Genomic DNA, 25,702 nt, shown 5'->3' with positions numbered 1-25,702 from the left:
TTTTGAAAGGTTAAAACATTTAATAACACATTGCACTTACAATATACAGATGACAAAACAGAAACATACAGTAGGGGCATCCACTGAAAGTTCCATGCAGATGAAACTTTAGGAACTAGCCAGACCTCAGTTCTGGATACTGTGCCCACCTCAGGAGTCACCAACTGTTGTTTCGTCAGCCTCTATAGGAAGTTCAAAATACAGAGCCAAGGTTAACGAGTTTCAGACCTTATAGAGTAGGTCCTTTATCATGCGTCCAATGAAGAACCTATAACATGAATACAGCAAATTTACCTTTGTTGTCACATTCTGTGTTGATAGTCTAAGCCTAACCTAGAAGGCTATATTCACACAAAGTCTCTTTCAGCTATAGTGCTTCCTTGACAGTTTCTGTAAGTGCCATATAGTCCACCTCAGTGATGGATAGGGATACACTAGGCTGCCTTCCGTTTGCCCAACTCACAGCTATACCCACTAGCATAAACTGATATCCTGTGTATGAACGACAGTCATCCTCATCCCCAATTAGCATCACAGAAAGATTTCAATGCAGAACTCCCAGACTTGGAAAATTCTAATTTCATGGAAGCTGAACCCTTTATATATTTTAGGACTCTTATCTGCAGTCCATTGTTGTTTCCCAGAGAAAATTGGCTCTCCAGGCTCATAACATGTACAATGTCTGGGCAAGTTCCTGCACATGTCTTCTAACTAAAGGCCTAATTCAGACCTGATCGCAGCAGCAAAATCGTTCTCTAATGGTCAAAATCATGTGCACTGCAGGTGGGGCAGATACAGTATAACATGTGCAAAGAGAGTTAGATTTGGGTGGGGTGTGTTCAAACTGAAATCTAAATTGTAGTGTAAAAATAAAGCAGACAGAATATACCCTGCACAGAAACTAAATAATCCACCCAAATCTAACTCTCTCTGGGGGTCATTCCGACCCGATCGCACGCTGCAGTTTTTCACAGCCATGTGATCGGGTCCGGAATGCGCATGCGCTGCGGCCCCAATGCGCAGGTGCTTCGCTGCCCGGTGACGGGGAACGCCAGGCAGTGAATGTTCTAACGAAGATTTCGATCGCAGCGGCGATCGCAAGGTGACTGACAGCAGGAAGGCATTCCAGGGTGGCAAATGACCGTTTTCTGGAAATGGAGAGGAAAACGCAGGCGTGTCCAGGCATTTGCAGGGCGGGTGTCTGATGTCAATTCCGGGACCTAACAGGCTGAAGTGATCACAGTGGCTGAGTAAGTTCAGAGTTACTCAGAAACTGCACAAAATGGTTTTGTACAGCTCCCCTGCACAGGCGTTCGCACACTTGCACAGCTAAAATACACTCCCCCATAGGCGGTGACTATCTGATTGCACGGCTGCAAAAAACAGCTACCAAGCGATCAACTCGGAATGAGGACCTCTGTGCATGTTATATCTGCCCCACCTGCATTGCACATGGTTTTGCCCATTATAGAACAATTTTGCTGCTGCCATCAGGTCTGAATTAGGCCCTCTGTCTTGTTGGTTACATGGCTTTTGTTAGTTTAGTGCCTTTGTCAATGGGAGTATTCACTAGCTATGCAAATGACATTTTGTACTTTGCAAGTATTGGTTTAATGTATATTTGTTGATCTGTCAATCAACAGTAACAATTCCTGACACCAAGTTTTGTAAGATCCTTAAGTCTAACAGGTCATGAGAGGCCCTAAGTCTTTTAAATTGAATTTCTGCACTAGTAGATGTTTGCCACTTGTTTTGTTCTTCTCCTGGCCTCAAAGCAACAGATAATCCACATACCCAACAACTATGAAAAACTTGTGCTCTAATTGCTTGTGGTATAGACAGTGATCAGGTTTTGAACGTATAATGTCCCTCTATAATAGTACAGTGTCTAGCAGAATGTACCAACAATGACCACTCTGCTTTAAACCACACAAAGCTTTCTTTAACAAACAGACTAATCCCTCTTGGAACATATTCTCATTATAATGTTCAGGGGTTCCATGAAAATCTCTTCTATAAATTCTCCATTTACAAAAGCTGAGTTAAAGTCTAATTGGTATAGCATCAAATCAAACATGACTGATATGGCAATGACTAAAAGCAATGTATTATACCCTGCCACAGGCGACAAGATTTCACCGTAGCCAATCCCAAATTCTCTATATATCCTATTGGGACAAAACAGGCTTTATAACAGGCCACAGTTTCATCTGCATTCAACTTTATTTTTAAATAGAAATTATTAGAATACCAACCATGGATAAGACAGGCAGAGCATAATAAAACCCCAGACAATCAGAACCACCCATGCAGGGAACAACTGTATTAAATTAAGACAGAAAAAGAAAAATATGCAAAAAAGTGGAACTTTGCAGAATTTCAGAAATGGAGATAGGAAGCAAACAAATGTTGTGTACCCAAAAGCCTTGGAATAGCAACATTGATAACAGAAGGAAAACTTTAAACCCATCTCGCAATGGAAAAGTGATTATAAAACTGAACAGAAAGAAAAGCTTGGGATCAGAGCTACTGGTGACACCCCAAAAACAAAAATGACACTGGGCTGTGTTGGAAGAGCTACTAATTATTTTTAATATGTTGACAGTTACATCCAACTCATTGATAACTAAATAACTGGAGAATTTAAACTAGAGATGAGCGGGTTCGGTTTCTTTGAATCCGAACCCGCACGAACTTCACTTTTTTTTTTTCACGGGTCCGAGCGACTCGGATCTTCCCGCCTTGCTCGGTTAACCCGAGCGCGCCCGAACGTCATCATGACGCTGTCGGATTCTCGCGAGACTCGGATTCTATATAAGGAGCCGCGCGTCGCCGCCATTTTCACACGTGCATTGAGATTGATAGGGAGAGGACGTGGCTGGCGTCCTCTCCATTAGAATAGATTAGAAGAGAGAGAGAGATTGTGCAGACAGAGTTTACCACAGTGACCAGTGCAGTTGTTGTTAAGTTAACTTTTATTTAATATATCCGTTCTCTGCTATATCCGTTCTCTGCCTGAAAAAAACGATACACAGCAGTCACACAGTGTGACTCAGTCTGTGTGCACTCAGCTCAGCCCAGTGTGCTGCACATCAATGTATAAAAGCTTATAATAATTGTGGGGGAGACTGGGGAGCACTGCAGGTTGTTATAGCAGGAGCCAGGAGTACATAATATTATATTAATTTAAAATTAAACAGTGCACACTTTTGCTGCAGGAGTGCCACTGCCAGTGTGACTAGTGGTGATCAGTGCCTGACCACCAGTATAGTAGTATATTGTTGTATACTATCTCTTTATCAACCAGTCTATATTAGCAGCAGACACAGTACAGTGCGGTAGTTCATGGCTGTGGCTACCTCTGTGTCGGCAGTCGGCACTCGGCAGGCAGTCCGTCCATCCATAATTGTATAATTATATACCACCTAACCGTGGTATTTTTTTTTCTTTCTTTATACCGTCGTCATAGTCATACTAGTTGTTACGAGTATACTACTATCTCTTTATCAACCAGTGTACAGTGCGGTAGTTCACGGCTGTGGCTACCTCTGTGTCGGAACTCGGCAGGCAGTCCGTCCATCCATAATTGTATTATTATAATATATACCACCTAACCGTGGTTTTTTTTTCATTCTTTATACCGTCATAGTCAGTCATACTAGTTGTTACGAGTATACTACTATCTCTTTATCAACCAGTGTACAGTGCGGTAGTTCACGGCTGTGGCTACCTCTGTGTCGGCAGTCGGCAGGCAGTCCGTCCATCCATAATTGTATTATAATATATACCACCTAACCGTGTTTTTTTTTTCATTCTTTATACCGTCATAGTGTCATACTAGTTGTTACGAGTATACTACTATCTCTTTATCAACCAGTGTACAGTGCGGTAGTTCACGGCTGTGGCTACCTCTGTGTCGGCAGTCGGCAGGCAGTCCGTCCATCCATAATTGTATTATAATATATACCACCTAACCGTGGTTTTTTTTTCATTCTTTATACCGTCATAGTCAGTCATACTAGTTGTTACGAGTATACTACTATCTCTTTATCAACCAGTGTACAGTGCGGTAGTTCACGGCTGTGGCTACCTCTGTGTCGGAACTCGGCAGGCAGTCCGTCCATCCATAATTGTATTATTATAATATATACCACCTAACCGTGGTTTTTTTTTCATTCTTTATACCGTCATAGTCAGTCATACTAGTTGTTACGAGTATACTACTATCTCTTTATCAACCAGTGTACAGTGCGGTAGTTCACGGCTGTGGCTACCTCTGTGTCGGAACTCGGCAGGCAGTCCGTCCATCCATAATTGTATTATAATATATACCACCTAACCGTGGTTTTTTTTTCGTTCTTTATACCGTCGTCATACTAGTTGTTACGAGTATACTACTATCTCTTTATCAACCAGTGTACAGTGCGGTAGTTCACGGCTGTGGCTACCTCTGTGTCGGAACTCGGCAGGCAGTCCGTCCATCCATAATTGTATTATAATATATACCACCTAACCGTGGTTTTTTTTTCGTTCTTTATACCGTCGTCATACTAGTTGTTACGAGTATACTACTATCTCTTTATCAACCAGTGTACAGTGCGGTAGTTCACGGCTGTGGCTACCTCTGTGTCGGCACTCGGCAGGCAGTCCGTCCAACCATAATTGTATTATATACCACCTAACCGTGGTTTTTTTTTCATTCTTTATACCGTCGTCATACTAGTTGTTACGAGTATACTACTATCTCTTTATCAACCAGTGTACAGTGCGGTAGTTCACGGCTGTGGCTACCTCTGTGTCGGCACTCGGCAGGCAGTCCGTCCAACCATAATTGTATTATATACCACCTAACCGTGGTTTTTTTTTCATTCTTTATACCGTCGTCATACTAGTTGTTACGAGTATACTACTATCTCTTTATCAACCAGTGTACAGTGCGGTAGTTCACGGCTGTGGCTACCTCTGTGTCGGCACTCGGCAGCCCGTCCATAATTGTATATACCAGTGACCTAACCGTGGTTTTTTTTTCTTTCTTTATACATACATACTAGTTACGAGTATACTATCTCTTTATCAACCAGTCTATATATTAGCAGCAGACACAGTACAGTGCGGTAGTTCACGGCTGTGGCTACCTCTGTGTCGGCACTCGGCAGCCCATCCATAATTGTATATACCACCTAACCGTGGTTTTTTTTTCTTTCTTTATACATACATACTGCAGTGCCACTCCTAGATGGGCCCGGTGTTTGTGTCGGCCACTAGGGTCGCTAATCTTACTCACACAGTCAGCTACCTCATTGCGCCTCTTTTTTTCTTTGCGTCATGTGCTGTTTGGGGAGGGTTTTTTGGAAGGGCCATCCTGCGTGACACTGCAGTGCCACTCCTAGATGGGCCCGGTGTTTGTGTCGGCCACTAGGGTCGCTAATCTTACTCACACAGCTACCTCATTGCGCCTCTTTTTTTCTTTGCGTCATGTGCTGTTTGGGGAGGGTTTTTTGGAAGGGACATCCTGCGTGACACTGCAGTGCCACTCCTAGATGGGCCCGGTGTTTGTGTCAGCCACTAGGGTCGCTTATCTTACTCACACAGCGACCTCGGTGCAAATTTTAGGACTAAAAATAATATTGTGAGGTGTGAGGTATTCAGAATAGACTGAAAATGAGTGTAAATTATGGTTTTTGAGGTTAATAATACTTTGGGATCAAAATGACCCCCAAATTCTATGATTTAAGCTGTTTTTTAGTGTTTTTGGAAAAAAACACCCGAATCCAAAACACACCCGAATCCGACAAAAATAATTCGGTGAGGTTTTGCCAAAACGCGTTCGAACCCAAAACACGGCCGCGGAACCGAACCCAAAACCAAAACACAAAACCCGAAAAATTTCAGGCGCTCATCTCTAATTTAAACCCGAACAACATTGGGTACTTAAGCTAGTATCTTCATGTGTTGCTTGCAGGGCTATCTGCATGTAATGTGCTGACACTTTCCCTTGAATTATATAATGCATGTATTGCTCCACACCTAGACCTATGGTTCCCATGGCGCTATCTACTTCATCAGGATTTTCATTATCATCTGGATTACACAGCTTTTTACACTTGAGTGGCATCTCCATAGGGAACTTCCATGTGGTATAGTTCTCTGAACCTCTTAGCATTATGAGGGTCATTCTGGCTGCTGCTCCAGTGTGCAGGACATCACTGTATACTTCAAACATTTGGTACTGTTGTGTCTGGGCCTGTAACTTGCGCAGTACTGCAACATTCAATGACATATACATGCATATACATAAACTGTCTGCTGTTACTCTTTAGTCTTACTAAAATTTATGGTTTCTCATATTATGTTCCATTTTTCTTTACTGTACCCATACAGTACCCTTATGTTCTATAGAATATAATTTGTAATACCAAATCCAAAGAGTTTGGCTGAATTGGACAAAATTACTTCCTTTATGTGCCCAAAATATCTAACAGTAAATACTAACATCTGATTTGGATCCATATGACAGTTGGGATAGGAGGAAAATCGCATTAGCACAATATGGTAATGTAATGTGTCCAGTTGTGGTCTATCCAGTAGTCCAGTTCTCACTTGTCACTACACCTGCCGAAATCTGTGTAGAACACCTGTATGGAATTTGGGCAGAAGGATGGAGATATCCCAGTACGGACAACACCCCAAAGTGCCAAGGATCACTACGGTGGGACACGGTAACAAAGATTTATTGCAAACAGGGTTTAGTCACCGGTTCACGTGTCTTGATTTACCGATTGGTAAAACTCAGTACAATTCAATAAGGCACATTACTTTTGATCACATATCATTGGCATGTTGAACATAAACATAACATAACATCAACATAAGTGTATTTCAGAACTTCAACACTTAGACATGTAGAAAAGTTGTTTCGTGAATATTCAAACAGTATATCAATAAGCCACTGGGTGGCACTATGAGCTCAATAAAGGGGAGTCTCTGGCCCCACACAAAATCCGAAGAAGTCCCAATATGAGTTCGCTCAGAAAAGCAACTAAAGGCAGTTATGGCCACTTCCTGACTGGCGGGGCAGGTAAGTCCTGCATAAAATAAACAGTTCAGACTGCCTTCCTGGGATCACTTCCCTTAATACGACTTGGAAAGTGGGGGGGGGGAGGAGAAAATACAACAAATGGGATGCAGGTTAATGGTGCTGCTCCTTTAAGGTCAGCGTGTCTCTTTCAGGCTGTGAGTCAGGTAGTGACTTAGGGGTTGCCCGGGCTGAGGCACAGTGATGTCTCAGAGTGCTTCCTTGAATATAGTCCCTATAGCTGTAGAGGTGCGCAGGTAATTAACCGGGGTTAGAGTAGAGAGGGGTGGTTGTCTCAGTTCCCCTGCTAAGTGTCCCGTGGTAAAAGGAGGGTATGGGGATGTCAGTGTGATGACTACCTGTTTTGCTTTTAGTGGCACTTTCCAGCTTTCAGCTCCACTGGAGCTCCCTGGCACAGCAGTGATGACTAGCCCTCAGCCCCATCCGTGAGGCTGTCCTCTCTCTCTGGTCTCCATCATCTGTAGCAGCGTGTGTCTCCTCACACACGCTGCACAGCCTCTCTGTTCCCACACGCAGCCCTCCACTGGTTCTGCGGCTGCTGATCGCAGTTTCTCTCCTCTGTCAGCAGCAGCCGCGTCACCTCCGTCCTCTCCTCTCCGCACACTCCCGGCGGTCAGCAGCAGCGCATCCTACTGCTGTTTCACCCGGCGGCAGTCTGACCTCTTAAGGGCTGAAACAGACACGCTGGCTTTTACCGGCCAGGAAAAAGCCGGGTGGCTTTTTCCCGTGCCGGTATTGTAGTTATCAGTGTGAGGGGTAGGGTCCTTTCACACTGCACGGCCCCGGCCCGGCTGCCGGGTTGCTGCCGGAAATATCCACTGGAAGGTCCGGCTGCCGGGCCGGCGCCATGCCGTCTTTGTGGGCAGTGGACCGTATGTGTGAAGGGGAGCTTTCACACACAATGGTTTTTTTTCAAGCCGTGTCTAATGCTGCGCATGCGCACAGCATCACACACGGCTCAAAACCGTTGTGTGTGAAAGACTTTGCCATCCGAGAAAAAACAGAGTGTGTGTTATAGCCCTTACTCTGCGCCGTCCCTTCTCCCCACAGTGCAGCGTGCCTCCCCTTCCCTCAGCGCACACACACCAAGGACTCTGGCGCCAACCCCGCCTCCTGCTTCTCGCGCTCACAGGTCTCCGTTCTCCAGCTCTTCTGGGTCCTAGTGCTCCCTGACTGGTTCTCCTGCTGGCCTGTGTTTCCTAGCAACCGGCCAGCCAATTAACCCCTGCAGTTCTGGTGGGCGCCTCGTCCCGACCTCGAGCGCAGCGTGTCCCCACGTGGGCTCATTACGCTCACCACGCTTCAGGCTCAGTGGTAAGCTTTGCTCGCCACACTATTATATTCCCCCTTGGGCGGTGGCATGGACCACCACCCGAGTAGGAATACCAGACGCTGACAGGATTCCGGCATCGGTATTTCGACCACTGGAATCCCATTGTTCAGGAAATTAACTTGCGTCCCAGCACATAGGTATGTTTATATGTGTTAAACCACCCCATGCTATGTGTGATCTGTGCTGCAGCCCACAAGCAGAGTCGGCCCTAGGTTTATGCAAACTAGGCAAATGCCTAGAGCATTTGGTATGCCTAGGGGCACAAGCAGCTTCTGCTGATTAAAATGATATGCTGCATGCCTATATTCTGTGTGTAGCATTTCATACGCAGATACAGCCACAGTCGCATACAGTATATAGACATGCCACATATAATTTTATCCAGCAGAAGCTGCTTGTGCATCCTAGCCACATAGCAATGCAAATAAGATGCATTTTTATCAAAAATAGGCACCCGACGTTAGCAGAGCTGCCAGCTGACTCACGCCAGGTTTCTCCTGATGCATGGTGCATTGAGGCAAGATTTATGAGGACACATCTGTATCCAATCAGGGGGAGAAGTAACAGTGTTAGCGGCCATTTGAGTGCTGTGTGTGAATGGGTTGGTTGTGCAATAGTGTTTGGCATATGTGTAAGAGGCATAGGGGGTCATTCCGAGTTGATAGCTCGCTAGCTAGTTTTAGCAGCCGTGCAAACGCTATGCCGCTGCACACTGGGGAGTGTATTTTAGTTTTGCAGAAGTGCGAACAATTGTGCATCTGAGCTCTGCAAAAACAGTTTGTGCAGTTTCAGAGTAGCTCTGAACTTACTCAGCGCTTGCGATCATTTCAGCCTATTCGTGTCCGGATTTGACGTCATACACCCGCCCATCGAACGCCCAGCCATGCCTGCATTTTTTCAGACATGCCTGCGTTTTTGCAAACACTCCCTGAAAGCGGTCAGTTGACACCCAGAAACGCCCCTTTCCTGTCAATCTTCTTGCAGCTGTCAGTGCGAAGAAAATCTTTGCTAGAACGGCAGCTCAACCACAAAGGGCTTTGTACCCGTACGTTGCGCGTGCACATTGCGGGGCATACACATGCGCATAAACACCATTTTTTCACCTGATCGCTGCGCTGCGAATATCGGCAGCGAGCGATCAACACGGAATGACCCCCATTATGCGTTTCATGTGTATAAATGCATTAATAATGTACGGCAAATGTGTAAGGGGCACTATGTGGTTCATTATGTGTATAAGGGCATTAATAATGTGTGTCATATGTGTAAGGGGCACTGTGTGTGTCACTATATATATATATATAAGGGCACTAATAATGTGCGGCATATGTGTAAGGGACATTATGTGTGTCATTATGTGTCTAAGGGCATTAATAATGTGCGGCACGTGTGTAAGGGACATTATCTGTATAAGGGCATTAATAAAGGTTGGCATAATGTGTAAAGCGCATTATGTTTATAAGGACATTAAATATGTGTGTCATATACTGTATGTAAGGGGCATTACTGTGTGGTATCATGTGTATAAATGCATTACTAATATGTGGCATTATGTGTTAAAGGTGCTCTACTGTGTGGTGTAATGTATAGAAAGGGTACTACTGTGTGGTCTGATGTGAATAAAGAGCAATATGGTGTGGTGTAATGTGAATAAGGGGCAATGCAGTGTGATGTAAAGTGAATTAGGGACACTATTGCATGATAAAATGTGAATAAAGTTGCACTACTGTGTGGCCTAATTTGAATAGCCAGTATTATTGTGTGGCCATGCACCTTTGCCAGCAAATACGCACCCCTTTTTGGGCTGTGCGCCAAATGTGCACACTGTTCCTATTTAAATTATAGGAGGTAGGAACACCAAAATAAGGACTGCCATGGGTGAGGGATGATGGTGCTGGGAAAATGGTGCAGGGTCAGAGTCGGAACTAGCGGTGCTGATAGGGGGCACCAACCAAAACCTTGCCTAGGGCATCATATTTGTTAGGGCCGGCTCTGCCCACATGGCAGCAGCTCCTACTGACAATAATACATTGCAATCTTGTGCGCTTTGAATATAGCAAAAATAATACATTCTTCTAAATATATTTGCAGTTAAGTGCAGCAAACCTGCCAAGATTGTATCCTGTAATTGCTTCCTAATTTATTTATCTTGAAAACTTCCTTGCAGTGAAAAGCTGTAAATCTAGAGGTCTGATGCTGTTTGCTAGCAGGGAGAAACAGTAATGAAATTGGTTTGAATTGTGTGGAATAGTGACTGTCGGGTTACATTTAATAAGTGGTGCATTTCAGTTCTCTGTTATTCTTGCAAAAATGACACTGTAACGTCTGTTCTCAGAAGCTATGTTGTAGGAATAAAATTGGTTATCATTGACAAAAAATTGCTTAGAATGCTCTGCCACGGAAAGTCATTAGGAAGTAATTAACTCTGCAAACTCTTTTTTTAATACTTTAACGTCAGCTATTTTCACTATTAATAAGGAATACAGGATGTATAATTTAATTTTCATAGTAATAAGGATACTAAGAGGTTGAATGAACACAGCATATTTGGACTTCTTATGTCACATATACTGTAAGCCTACAGTACATATCTCATTCAGAGGAAGACCAAAGGTGATTTACAAAATTGCAACATTCAATGTGTTAAACACACTTCAGTGCCAACAGTACAAATTATGCCACATAGGAACCCCAGTCCGTATAAGCCACAGTGACCCCCACACTGGTGATGTACTGTACAGTAGCTACAGTATGTGTGGAGTCCCCTGGGCGAGTTTTCCAGCTATCCTGTTGTTAATCCGGCACTAAATGTTTATTTGTGTGATGGTGCAACATTTAGCATCATCTGATGAGAAAAGGGAGCTGTTAGCTGAAGGTAACTAGTTATCCACCCACACACAAAAATAGGATTTTATTTTGTGGGCCAAAATAATTTTAATTAGATTCAGCAGGTGGAGAACAAACATCTAGGAATGGTATTCCCTGTTTAGTGGGTGACCAAAAATCATTAGAAAACTTGCAATTAAAAGATATTGGAAAACAGCCTTTATTGTTTTTTTAAATTAGAGATGTGCGCCGACCCCCATGTTTTTGTTTTAGTTTTAGATCTATATTTTTTTCAAAATGTAAAAAAACTGCTAAAATCACATAATTTGGGCCTTTTTTGTCCCTACAGTATTATTAACCTCAATAACATTAATTTCCAGTCATTTCCAATCATTTTTTGACCACCTCACAATATTGTTTTCATCCAGTTTAGACAAAAGACTGCAGTGATTTGGCTGGTTACAAAGTGACAGAGCAGCAGCACAGACACATGGCAGATTATAGCACATATATGAAACACTGCCACACAGCTGTGGCAGAAAAGAAAAGTGGTGCAAGACGGAATTGTCCTTGGGTCCTCCCGCCCACCCTTATCTTGTATATTTAAAAGCATATGCACAGTTTAACAAAACAAGCACTTCAGTGACAGGGACTGCTTCTTTTGTGCATGAAGTGTTGGTTTGTTTGGGCCCTCACAAACCAATTTTTTTTAAAGGACTACCTTTGATCACTAATGAGGAGGTTGATGATGATGGTATTAATTACATGACACACCTTGATAAAGACTTGACACGTTGAAACACACTGGTGGAGAGAAAAGGAACCTGCTTGCCATAGCACTGAATGTCAGTTATTTCAATCTGGACTATTTACATCTGATTGGAACTCTGTTGGGACTTCATTCTAATAGTCCATGCTATTAGCTCCTTCACCTCGTATGGAACTTTTAAGTGTATTTGAATAAAATATGTTGTTACCATTTTTACTTCATGACTCCTGTGGTGGTTGAATTTCGAAATTGAGCCACGGAATGGATCTTGAGAGGGAATAAAGACACACAATAAGGCTTGATATACCCCTGCAAATTGTGAGTGCAATATACAAACCTGGACAGTACTATGCTATGTTTCTTTTTGATTTTTAGCATTACATATATTTTAAAGTGTAAGTACCTCCTTTTTTATATTTAAGGTGTGGCACTAAGAATTAGGATTGGTTACACACATAGGTGTGGTTATATTGGTATATACTGCATGCCAATTCACATTCTTATCATTCTCATTAGTGTCAGATAGTACGCAAATATCCCCCTCATCCTGTTTCACTTCCACATTAGCATCCTCAATTTCTATTATGTCGTCACAATCTTTACTTGTACTGCTCATCTCCACATGTGCAGATTGTGCACAAAAAGTGGAAAGAGGCTTCTCTACGAGAACAGTGTAAGAAATGTCAGCCACACATAGCTAACATGGACACCCCTAGACTCTCCTCAGGGATTTGTGAACACATAGCTTGTTCTTCAGCCGTAGTGTTCTTTTTTTGGGGAGGCACTGATTTGTCGCTTTTTAAGGTGACACTTCTACTTCTTTTTTTTAACATTGTGAAAGATTTTGATTTCATGTGCCCTTTCTTTTTGCCCCCTGGACCACCTTTAATAGATTAAATAGAACCCAAACGCTGCCTTTCAGAACCAGATCTTTTCAGACAGGATACTTTTATAATGTCCACTTCCTACACATATAGTGCACTTCAAAAGAACCATCCAAATGTCTTTTCCCATCTCCAAGGGGAAAATGCAAAAATAGAAAGCAGGTGATGAGAGTCCACACAATAACAGGATCTATGCCAAGTAGGGAACCGCTAACCTTAAAGTAGTGCCCTATATGCACCAAAAGGCTTCTTTATATGTATGTATGTTAAATATTTACAAAAATGTCCTTGCAGGTAGAATTCATCAACTTTTTCATTTTAAACTCAGATACTATACATGCACCATGGATCTCATTTGCGAACCAACAATCAACTGTTGTGTATTTCATTTTGTGCAAACGTGACTAAGGGCCTACTGTAATTCATGTTGGTATGCAATGGCAATGTCTTTGCAATGTATCGATTATCAGCAGACTGCGCATGTGCCGCATTCGCACTGCACACACACCTTAGCAGTGACATTTATGTGCAGAGTGATTGACAGGAAGGGACTGTTTGGGGGAGTTAACATGTGAGTGGCAGCAAAAACGCAGGTGTGTCATGGGCATTTTCAAGGCATGTATCTGCCTTCAGCTGCAATCATGTATGTAGAGAAACATGGCACCATTCTTCTGCAGTGAGTCTGTTTAGCCTAGAAGTTGAGTTAAAAGCTGCGTATGAGTACGCAATTGCGGAGGACTTTGCAATGGCTCCGGTGCCATATATCTTCTATCCTGGGCGGCAGCTTCACTTGTGATAACTAGCAGTTCTGTAACCTAGAAATACGCAGCTACATATGCATTTGCGTACAAACATGAATTGGGTGCTAAGTGTCTCTCATGCATAAACAGCTAAACATATTTTGGAAATGATAATGTCAAATTTCACCTTTAAATGTAAGCTATATACTTATTATGGACTAAGTACGCAATTGGCGCAGTGAGTACAGTAAGGGTACGCACTTAGCGTAGCAGACGCTAGGCCGTGGGCGCGAGACACGAGCGGCACAGACGCTCACAGAATGATATACAGTAAACCTTAAGTAATGAAACAGTGTTAGGATATGCTTATACTTTAAACCTTAGCAGCAAAGCACTATACCTTTAAACTTTAAGTAGCGCTGGTGATACAAGGTATCAGCAGTGCATACACCTTAACAATGCTTATACACCTTAACAATGCTTAAACAGGTTAAACCACTTTGAAAGCCCTGTCAGGAAAGTGACAACACAGCACTGATTTGTATTTGAAAAACCACATGGTTCTAAGGCCACTGTGGATAGATTCTAATAAAAGGTTAAACATTACATATCATACACTACAAACTAATATCAAAATCTAACACAATAACAGAGAATAACATGAGCAATGGCGAACAAAATGGCTACAGAGAAATATACATACATGGGGATGATTCGCGAGCGCGTCCTGGATTCCAGCCCTCAGCCTTCAATGTGAAAACCTTGCAGAGAGAGTGAGTGACTGGGCAGGCAATGGTGGTCTTTATATACACAGCATACAGTAACAATACAATGGTCCCTATAATCTCATGGTTCATTGGACACAGGAATGTGTCTCTGCATTATAACAAAAGGTCATAGGTGGGTTCGAACAGGTGGGCTGTGTCTCTCCCCAACTGCTGTAGTGGGTGGTATCCTCTGGATTCCCCCCGCATGGATAATGAACAGCAAAATACAATTAATGTCCATAAACTACTTTTGTACATAACTATACGCAGGAGTGAGCGATCTTTTCCTAACTAACATCGAAATGTTATCCTTAAAATACTCTACAGCTGGATACTAGACACCACTGTTCAACCTTTATCTGATCCTTCCTATCATGCAAAGAGGAATTTCTCTGTCCAAGAACCGTTTAAACTAAACATACTTGCTGACATTGTTAAGGGGAATATTCACTACAATATACGCTATATGGGTTAAATATGTTATGATCGAGTCGCACGCTAGACGCTTACAAACTCTACCGTAAATGTGCATACACCGCGCGTGATCGCCGGAGCGATCTTACGCAAATTGCGGATATGTGCACTCACGGCAGAGCGTGTGCACGTGCAGCGGGCATGTGCATGAGGGGTTAGTACAAGGCAAGTGATTCATGATATTTTTCGACTTTGACAGTCCAACCTTTGGCAGTCAACAATAACTGCCACTATCTAAACAATTTAAGCAGAAAAATATATATTACCATGAAATACCTTATTATGATTGGGAGTAGGGAGGAGAGGAGAAGGTGGGAAATGTATGACCTAGTGAGATAGTAAAAAGCATGTATGTATGAAATCCATGTCTGAGGGGTCATGTATCATCGTGCCGTACATGTTCTAAAAATAAGCTTCGAGGTATTGCGAAGTATACATTGAATCCGTCTTATCCAGTATTAAGGGTCTGTAAGTGGGCTAACAAACTCTACCGAGCTCTTTTCGGCTTTTAGTTCCAACAAATGGGGTGCACATTAGTTGATGATACATGAAGGGGAGAATATGTGAGTGCTAATATATGTGCCTATATCACCTGTCGACTATGTGTTCCACTACCTGAAGATAGAAGAGATGAAGATAAGAAACATGCGTTATAAATGCATTCGTATGATTATATATATATATATATATGGTCGTCCTTGGGCGTCTGTTGGAGTCTTGTTGATGTCTTGTCCGGATTGCTGTATCTTTGCTGTGTGGCAAGCAAAGCTCTTCAAGTGTCCATAAAAATTAAAGTCTCTAAGGGTTCATCAATTGTCGGTGAAACAGTTCATCAATGGTCTGTATAATGGGTCATCAAATTCTTCTTCCGAGTGGATGTCTTTTTACCTTGGAGAAAAACAAAGGAGAAACAGGTGAAAGAAACGGACCAGGGAATCACATCTTATCACAGCATTGTCTCGATTGATGGGTCATAAATTAAACTAGTTGTTTTTACAATGCCCTCGCTCCTCAAACTCATCAATTTGGTACTTCGCTTGCAATTCATTAAAATTCGAACACATCTGAATATCAGACCAATCATTATGACAACTCCTAGGATACATAAGAGAAATTTACCTACAGCAACGATAACATTTTGAGCCCATTCTCCTAAACCTGAGAACCAATTGCGTGGGTTCAACCATGATACCCAGCCGGTCAGTTCATTACCCACAGAAGCATGGGTAAGGTTGTGTCTCCTTCGGAACTCCCACTTTAATTGCAAGATATCGTCCATCTTTTGATCTATGACCTCGGTTGGGTCCTCAGCACTGTTTGTGATATACGTACAACACTTCACACCATACTGAGTTGCTAGGGTGACACAATACCCTCCTGTCACTGCTGTGATGTAATTGAGAACCATCCTGTGCTGGATCAGTTCCGTTTTGTAAGCTTGCAATTCTCTCCCAGTATACCTGAAGGTGTCATCATACATCTCGGTGATATTGTCTATCAGGTTCGCTAGCGCGGTAATATACCTAAAATGTATAACTCCTCTGGCGGTACAGGTGATATCTAGCGCGAGCAGGAGTTGAATCCCGGTGGATTCGTGGATCAAATCAGAGGCTGCATGCTCTGTCCTATCTATAAGGTGTCTCTTTACAATGTGTTCATAATGGGTGTGAGTGTAAGGAGCTTGAGCATTGCGGTGAACGTCTTTCATTCTATCATGGGTAATGGTCATTACTTCCGGTAACACTCTTCCAATGTAACACAATCCCTCTGAGTTTGGGGCAAGCCACTTATACGCCTTCCTCCCACATATGAAATATGCCTCATCGGGGAGGACATATGGGACAGAAAATGCCATCACCATATTACAAACCTTCCAGGTGAAAAATCCTATCCCTAACTCTCTCATCTGTCTAGTACACGTATCAGGTTGTATGATATGCGCACAGTATCCTGGTGATACTTCTCCAACTCACATGGGCCTACTTCCTAGAGTGTACCTATATTGGAAATATCTCCCACTGTTGGCTGTTTGGCGTATAAGCTCTGAATCTACGGGCATTTTATCGGCTCTGTGTGAGAATGTCATGGTTGGGTTGTTCCATGTCACCTCCCAATTTCCCGGCTTTCGGGGATTGGAAATGTTAAAACATATTAAGGACCTATCCACATGATATTGGTGGAGCTTCAAACTAGGAGGCCTAGAAATATTAAATTTCTTGTCCACCGGTCTCCCACCCCTTAATTCAAGTACCTCATCTATCGTTAAAGAGTATGGCACTAGTCCTGACTTTCTATGACCTTGAGGTACTTGTGAGCACACCCAGCATTCCGTTTGGTTTAAAACCTTGCCCACTAATGAGTGATAGTCACTCAATGGATGACGGTCCATATTGATATTAATGCTGGACTGACATCTCTGGATGCACCCGTCCTCAACTATGTTGTCACAATTCCTACATATACAATTCTCTTCAGCTAACAATCCTTCACAATGTCTGTTAGTGTCATGGCTACCAGATTGTTTTCTGATACTCGCCTTTGCTCTGTGATTGTGTTGCTCTCGGAATTCTACGAATCCATCCTGATCATCAGAACCCATTCCAGATCCTTTCTCGACCTCACTGGTACTCTCACCGAAACAGACTGCTCTGGTCAACAACAGGGTCAACAGGAAAACACGGACTGCAGTCTCTTGGGGCGAGTCCATCTTACAGGAGGAGAAAGAGAAAGTTGTAATGGGGGTACCGAAAATAATTGAAGGGAAAGAAAAATGTTACGATAATTGTCCTATAGTCTTGTTGTTCTTCTTGCTCAGATGTCGTCTCAACAGTGCTGTCTCTCAGTCTTCCCAAAACGAACACTCCAGTGATACGATATTCTTTCCAACTCAGCGATCTTTCTGTAAGGAGCATAAATCTTGCATTACCATTTGTATAACTGTTGTGTGACATACCATTCGTAAAACATGAAAGAACAAAGAGAGAGAACAATAGAAAAGAAACATTGTCAGATTTCCGTTCACCATCAGGCTGTCACACCAACATGTTTATCGGTATCTCTGCACAGTCTCCCCCACCAGTATTTCCACTCTCCACCCTTTGTGTTTGGCCAGACACAATGATGCTGGTAAGATATACTGGGGTTGGGTAGACCTCTGAAAAGACCAAGTAGACATGTGACGTTTGAGCTGTCTGGTGAACGTCAGAGATGAAAAGGAAATATTTAAAGATAAATCACAGAGTTTACCTGGCCGCCCTTGTGTCTACAAGGAATGACCTACCAATTACATCGACTGTAACCTCAGGCTTACTATCGAGGCTAATAATCAACTTCACTGGCTGCAAATTACAGGTGCGGCCCAAAATGTTTCCTATATGATCCCTGATTACAATTACGTGCGTTATGTCGTTGTCTAGGGGGTTTATATACCTTATGCGGGTCTCTAAACATACAATTCCGTGCATAATGCCCTTCCCTCTGGCAGTTATAAAATTTTATCACATTTGACTTACCCACATGGGTCTGGGGCTTAAGCTGATGTGGCCTCCATTAGGGGGCTTTACTACTGCCTTTACCGATTGGACCGTGCCCACCTGGGTGTCTCGTATGATGGCTGCTGGAGAAAATGCCGACATCGTGCTGGGCTCACTTTCTTGCTTGTAATCCTGAGGGAAGTTTAACATGGGGTGCAACTTGCACGGGTTAGAATTTGTACATTTATCAGTTTTACTCCTATCGTTATTAACACATTTATTACGCTTACTCTTATTATCATTAATACATTTATTAAGTGCACTATTATCATCATATCCCAGTATGCCATTCTCTGTAGCCATTTTTTCTCCAGTTGCCATCAGTTTCCTGCCAGTGTTAGAACCAGCTATGTAAGCTAATTCCCTCTGTATATCACTCTCTTGTTGCCATAAATGTAAACAGTTTGTGTGTCTGATCCTCTGTTTTTGGGATTTTATGAGACAGATCCTAAGCCTTAGATTATGCAATACCTCTGAGTCAAAACTACCTATCCCAGGAAATGGTGCTTTATCCCCCACAGTCATTCGTGTCCATTCATCACAAAAGGTCTCAGTGTGGGGACCATACTTCCCCCACATTACTAATCGAGCAGACCCCCGGGGTCTGCACATCTCTTCAGTCTGAACCCTGACTGCTAAACGTCCCTGTGTTGTGCATTTGGCTTCCATTGTGGACCTTTTTAACACAGAAAAACTTCCTAAAATGCACCAAACACAGAAGTCTACGGTGAAAGTTCTTCAAGCTCTTCCACCAGCTTCTTCTGCTCCGAGTATCACGGATCCGCCTCTTTAAGCAGACACACATAGTCGTTGCAGGCCCTACCTCTAGAGATTTTCCTGAGAGACCAGCGAAAATTCTCTTCCTTTATTTTACACAAATCACGCTTGCATGTGCTCCCTACAACACGTATGAGGGCAATTTACGCATGAATATGCGACCTCATATCACGTTGCGTCATGGGTTTACACCTACAACCGTGCGGTCCAACCGTACCACTTATAGACACTTGTTGTCCATAAATGGTAGGATTATTGGAGTCTTCCTACTGTGCTCCACAACAGCCGGAGCGTAATACCACGAAAACTCTTATCACACTTCGTCGCACGTTTTCACCTAGACCATGCTTCACCAAGCTTCACCAAGATTCACCAAGCTTCATCAAGATCACCAAGCTTCACCAAGATCACCAAGACCACCAAGCGGGATTCAATACACTCATACCTTTTTCAGCCCACACTATCATTCTATAGTTTTCTGATCAGAAAAATCATTTCCCGTAAACTGATAGCTCTCCCCAGAGGTACTACAGTAAAGTAAGGTATTTAAACTAAATATTGGAAACTGAACAATTTGTGCTATTATCGCGTGGCTACCGTATCGCCTAAACTAAAACAATGCTATCGTGTGATTTGTATTTAGTGGGCGTATCCGTACGCACGTTGCGTAATATACGCCACGTGTGTAGGCCTTTGCGTTGCGTACGCTGTCTCGCACGCGGTCAGAGACATGTGTACACAGGCCGGATACTCCACAGTAACACAAATAACACGCTTCTATAAATGCAAACGATATTTAACTATAATCGTTTACCAAGCACCACACAGTATCTCCTGTATGACCTTTATAACTGGGTCAGGCTGCGTGCGTGTTTTACAATTACTCCCTTAAGTATTAGTTTTACTTTTACCTAAATAATAAAAAAAATTCAGCACGGATCAAAATGTATCTAATAATCAATGCTAATGGCAACAAGTGAATAGGTATGCAGAATACACAAAATACAATTCTAAATTAATCTAGTAATCAAGGCTTCCAATAGTATGATTCATATTGGATAGCTATCTTGCAGAACATACATTGATATAAACACACACACATAATTATAATATTATATCTATGTACTATTCACTGGTCTCCCGAGACCCATTCACTCCTCTAATTTGCATATGAATGTGCCTTTGACTGTCTGTGAAGGTGGCCTTTCACTGCCAGGAAAAAAAGCTGTTGCACAGGTTAATTTGCATTTCAATGGCTTATCTTACAACAAGCAGTGTTTAACAGAATCCTAGGGGTAAAGAAGAAAAAAACAAAAACTTTGTTTTATATCTGTGTGTCGTTCTTACATCAAATATTCATCTTACTATTAACTTTTTATTAAACCCCATCTGAATCTATTTGTAATTGTCTATGGCATGGGTTAAATAAATGCATTGGTAACTCATAAATGGTGATTTCTTTTTGACCAAGGACGGCTGATTATTCCTGAGCAGACTGAAAATCAGCTATTTAGAAAAGAATTGACCTTCCCAAAATGGCCGCTGCTCCTCCCCCTTCCACATCCATGAGGGTTACACAAAATAGAGGACAGACCATGCGGCTTCCTTTGTCACAAAAAAAATCACCATGCAAGCCCCTGAAGTTATTTTAGGCCTGAGTTAAAAAAAAACAACACTATATCAAGGCTTTTGCAGCAACTTTTAAATATACTTTTAAACCTACTTAAACAGATAAGCAATCCAATCTGAATCAAACACAATATGACTCATTTGAACCTTGTTTTGCAACAATATGGTCAGATATGCAGAGTACAGGTGTGTGCGTGTGTTACATGTGTTGCGTGTGCAGTTGGCACCAAATAAATTAAAACAGATTTAAAAGACAATAGCTTAACGTTCTTACCTTTCGGTTCTGGATCCCACCAGCATCCCTACAAACCAAGCGGAGCAGACGCTTATATAATCAGCACTACTGTATCCCCAACCACCAACGGCTAACAGGGGATACTAGCTTCCTGCCCTTTGCTGATGGATAAAGTCTGCCTGGTTCCGCTAGGTTGCGGATATGAGGAGGCCCGGATGAGTCCCCCAATCGATAATGTCAAATTTCACCTTTAAACGTAAGCTATATACTTATTATGGACTAAGTGCGCAATTGGCGCAGTGAGTACCGTAAGGGTACGCACTTAGCGTAGCAGACGCTAGGCCGTGGGCGCGAGACACGAGTGGCACAGACGCTCACAGAATGATATACAGTAAACCTTAAGTAATGAAACAGTATAAGGATATGCTTATACTTTAAACCTTAGCAGCAAAGCACTATACCTTTAAACTTTAAGTAGCGCTGGTGATACAAAGTATCAGCAGTGCATACACCTTAACAATGCTTATACACCTTAACAATGCTTAAACAGGTTAAACCACTTTGAAAGCCCTGGCAGGAAAGTGACAACACAGCACTGATTTGTATTTGAAAAACCACATGGTTCTAAGGCCACTGTGGATAGATTCTAATAAAAGGTTAAACAATACATATCATACACTACAAACTAACATCCAAATCTAACACAATAACAGAGAATAACATGAGCAATGGCGAACAAAATGGCTACAGAGAAATATACATACATGGGGATGATTCGCGAGCGCGTCCTGGATTCCAGCCCTCAGCCTTCAATGTGAAAACCTTGCAGAGAGAGTGAGTGACTGGGCAGGCAATGGTGGTCTTTATATACACAGCATACAGTAACAATACAATGGTCCCTATAATCTCATGGTTCATTGGACACAGGAATGTGTCTTTGCATTATAACAAAAGGTCATAGGTGGGTTCGAACAGGTGGGCTGTGTCTCTCCCCAACTGCTGTAGTGGGTGGTATCCTCTGGATTCCCCCCGCATGGATAATGAACAGCAAAATACAATTAATGTCCATAAACTACTTTTGTACATAACTATACGCAGGAGTGAGCGATCTTTTCCTAACTAACACCGAAATGTTACCCTTAAAATACTCTACAGCTGGATACTAGACACCACCGTTCAACCTTTATCTGACCCTTCCTATCATGCAAAGAGGAATCTCTCTGTCCAAGAACCGTTTAAACTAAACATACTTGCTGACATTGTTAAGGGGAATATTCACTACAATATACGCTATATGGGTTAAATATGTTATGATCGAGTCGCACGCTAGACGCTTACAAACTCTACCGTAAATGCGCATACACCGCGCGTGATCGCCGGAGCGATCTTACGCAAATTGCGGATATGTGCACTCACGGCAGAGCGTGTGCACGTGCAGCGGGCATGTGCATGAGGGGTTAGTACAAGGCAAGTGATTCATTATATTTTTCGACTTTGACAGAAATTACCCCTGAAAAGCACTCTGCATCTGCTTTTGCAGGATTGCTGGTCGGGGATGGAATGCAGAAGAAGGGGATTGTAAAAAAAAACCCACACTCTAGGGTCATGCGCATATTCATTTTAGGGCCAAATGCTTATTTATCTTCAGATTTTCTGATTTTCTCCTAAAGCAATAATCATTCCTACCTTAATAATAGGTGCGTATATTGTACGTCCATTCAGTGCATATACTGTACGCTCATTCAGTGCATAATGTTGCACATCCAGTCAGTGCATAATATTGTACATCCAGTCAGTGCATATACTGTACATCCAGTCAGTGCATAATACTGTACATCCGGTCAGTGCATAATAGTGTACATCCAGTCAGTGCATAATACTGTACACCTGGTCAGTGCATATATTGTACATCCAGTCAGTGCATAATACTGTACATCCGGTCAGTGCATATACTGTACATCCAGTCAGTGCACGTACTGTACACCCGGTCAGTGCATATATTGTACATCCAGTCAGTGCAGGTGCTGTACATCCAGTTAGTGCATATACTGTACATCCAGTTAGTGCATGTACTGTACATCCAGTCAGTTCAGGTACTGTACATCCAGTCAGTGCAAATACTGTACATAGTAACATAGTTACAAAGTAACATAGTTTCTGAGGTTGAAAAAAGACAATTGTCCATCGAGTTCAACCTGTTAGTGATCTCCTACACCGATGGTTCTCAAACTCTGTGCTGTGGCAGCCTGGGGTTCCGTGGGACACTTGCAGGGGTGCCTTGGATTGGTGGTCCAAGAACAATTCAAATTATTTATGGTCAATGTAATAGGCAAAACCAGTGTTGGTGGCTGCCAATCAGAAACTATGTGGATAAACAGAAGTAAATCCTGTCCCTCACCACGCAATTAAACCTAAGGATGACATATAAAGACAACTTACTTAATTTATTATTTCTTTCTAAATTTCTGAATAAGAATCTTTAGGCCTAGGGACGCAGTGAAAAAAATTCTGATTCTCTAGGACGCCATGATTCAAAAAAGTTTGGGAACCACTGTCCAAAACTGTATTATTTTTTTTCAAACTAATTTTAACTGTGGTGAATGTGTACCATTATGTCTATTCCACTTTTTTTTATTTTTTTATTTACTATAGTGCATGGTTTATACACCATATCCCACCATAACCCTGTATATCCTTATCCATTAGGAATTTATCTAGCCCATTCTTAAAAGTAATGACCGAGTCTGCCATTACTACTCTCTCAGGCAGAGAATTCCAAATATGTATTGTCCTTACTGTGAAGAAACCTTTACGTCTCTGTGTGAGAAATCTCTTCTCTAAGCTGAGTAGGCGTCCATGTGTTCTTTGTGTTAATCTTCCAAAAACCAATCCTCCTGCTAGCTCTGTGTATTGATCCATTACATATTTGTAAATGTTAGTCATATCCCCTCCTTATGTCCTTTTCTCCAGTGTAAACATGCCAAGCCTAGCAAGCCTTTCCTCGTATTCTAGCGTCTCCATCCCCTTAATCAATTAGGTCGCCCGTCTCTGAACCTTTTCTACTTCCAGGATATCCTTTTTGTAGTATGGTGCCCATAATTGTGCACAGTATTTGAGATGTGGCCTCGCTAGTGATTTATATAATGGGAGTATAACACTCTCATCCCTTGCATCAATTCCCCGCTTTATGGATGCTAATACCTTGTTTTCCTTTTTTGCTGCATTCCTACTGGGCACTACTGCTTGTTTGTTATCTATGTTAACACCTAAATATTTTTCCAGTACAGAATCCCCTAGTTTTTCCCCTTTTAATATATAGGTAGTATATTTGTTCTTGCTACCAAAGTGCATTACCTTACATTTGTCAATATTGAACCTCATTCTCCATTTTGCTGCCCATGCTTCTAGTTTAAATAAGTCATTCTGAAGAGATTCAGCATCCCCCTCCAAATTTATAACCCTACACAGTTTGGTATTGTCTGCAAAAATTGACACTATGCTCTCTAGACCTACTGCTAGATCATTTATGAAGATGTTGAACAATAGTGGTCTAAGTACAGACCCTTGTGGCACACCACTTAGAACTTTAGTCCATTTACCACCACTCACTGCTCCCTTTTATCCAACCAATTTCTAACCCAAGTGCATAATGTGTTCACTAGCCCAAGTACTCCTAATTTGTAGATAAGTCTCATGTGAGGTACTGTGTCGAAAGCTTTAGCAAAGTCTAAAAAGATTACATACACCTCTTTACCCAGTCAGTGCAGGTACCGTACATCCAGTCAGTTCATATACTGTACATCCAAGATAGGTCAGCCTTGTCATAATCTGTAACTAATTTAAAACTGCTCACAGCAAAATGAGCAGGGCCATGTTACCAGCATTGTAGGCCCTTGGGAAAAGCAATGCACTGGGGTCCCTACCCACCCATTCATGGAAATAAATAAACATATAAAACGTACCCATCCTATGGTCCCGCACCATCTCTCCCCATGCATCCTGGATAGTGCTCCCCCTCCTCCTGACTGTGTGCATAGCTACTATTCTCCCACTGTGACTGTTACATGGCTACTGCTCTCCCACCGTGACTGTTACATTGCTACTGCTCTCCCCCCACTCTGACCGTATGCATGCCTACATCTCTACCCCACTGACCGTAGGTATGCCTACTGCTCTCCCCTCTGACTGTATACATGCCTACTGCCCCCCCTGTATGCATGTACACTCCCCCTCCCCTTCCCATCTGTTGCATAGCTGTTATTAGAAGCTCTTCCCTGCTTGCTTCAGATTTCTTTTTATTATTATTATTATTATTATTATTATTATTAAATAATACATACTGTAACAATGCAGGATACTGAGGACAGGCAACTTTATAGTGAATGCAGGACAGGCAAGTTCCACCTTACCTGTGGGCTGCAGCTATCGTGAGTCAGGACTGATGGAGCACGAAGAGCAGCTCTCAAAGCCCTATGGGAACTGCCTGGGCAGAGTGGGCAGAGCTGCGCAAGGAGGCTGTGGCTGCAAGGTACCCGGGGATCTCTCACCTGCTACGGCTGCAAGCTGGAGGGATTACCAGCTGAAACATCCTAGGATTTTGGGGTCCTTGGGTAACTGACCGTCAACCCCATATGTAGAG

The 25,702-nt window shown here is 42.5% G+C and overlaps 1 long non-coding RNA gene across 1 annotated transcript; it reads right to left on the bottom strand.

Annotated features, from left to right (window-relative positions):
* On the bottom strand, nucleotides 1–25,702 carry LOC134935552 (uncharacterized). Its single transcript, XR_010180242.1, has 2 exons — nucleotides 25,611–25,702; nucleotides 1–268 (listed from the first exon to the last, which is right to left on the bottom strand). It is a non-coding gene; the product is annotated as an uncharacterized LOC134935552 (long non-coding RNA).

The sequence above is a fragment of the Pseudophryne corroboree genome, chromosome 6 (assembly GCF_028390025.1).
Source record: "Pseudophryne corroboree isolate aPseCor3 chromosome 6, aPseCor3.hap2, whole genome shotgun sequence".
Lineage (NCBI taxonomy): Eukaryota > Metazoa > Chordata > Amphibia > Anura > Myobatrachidae > Pseudophryne > Pseudophryne corroboree.
Note: the sequence above shows the minus strand (reverse complement) of the source record. Positions and strands in the feature narration are given on the sequence as shown.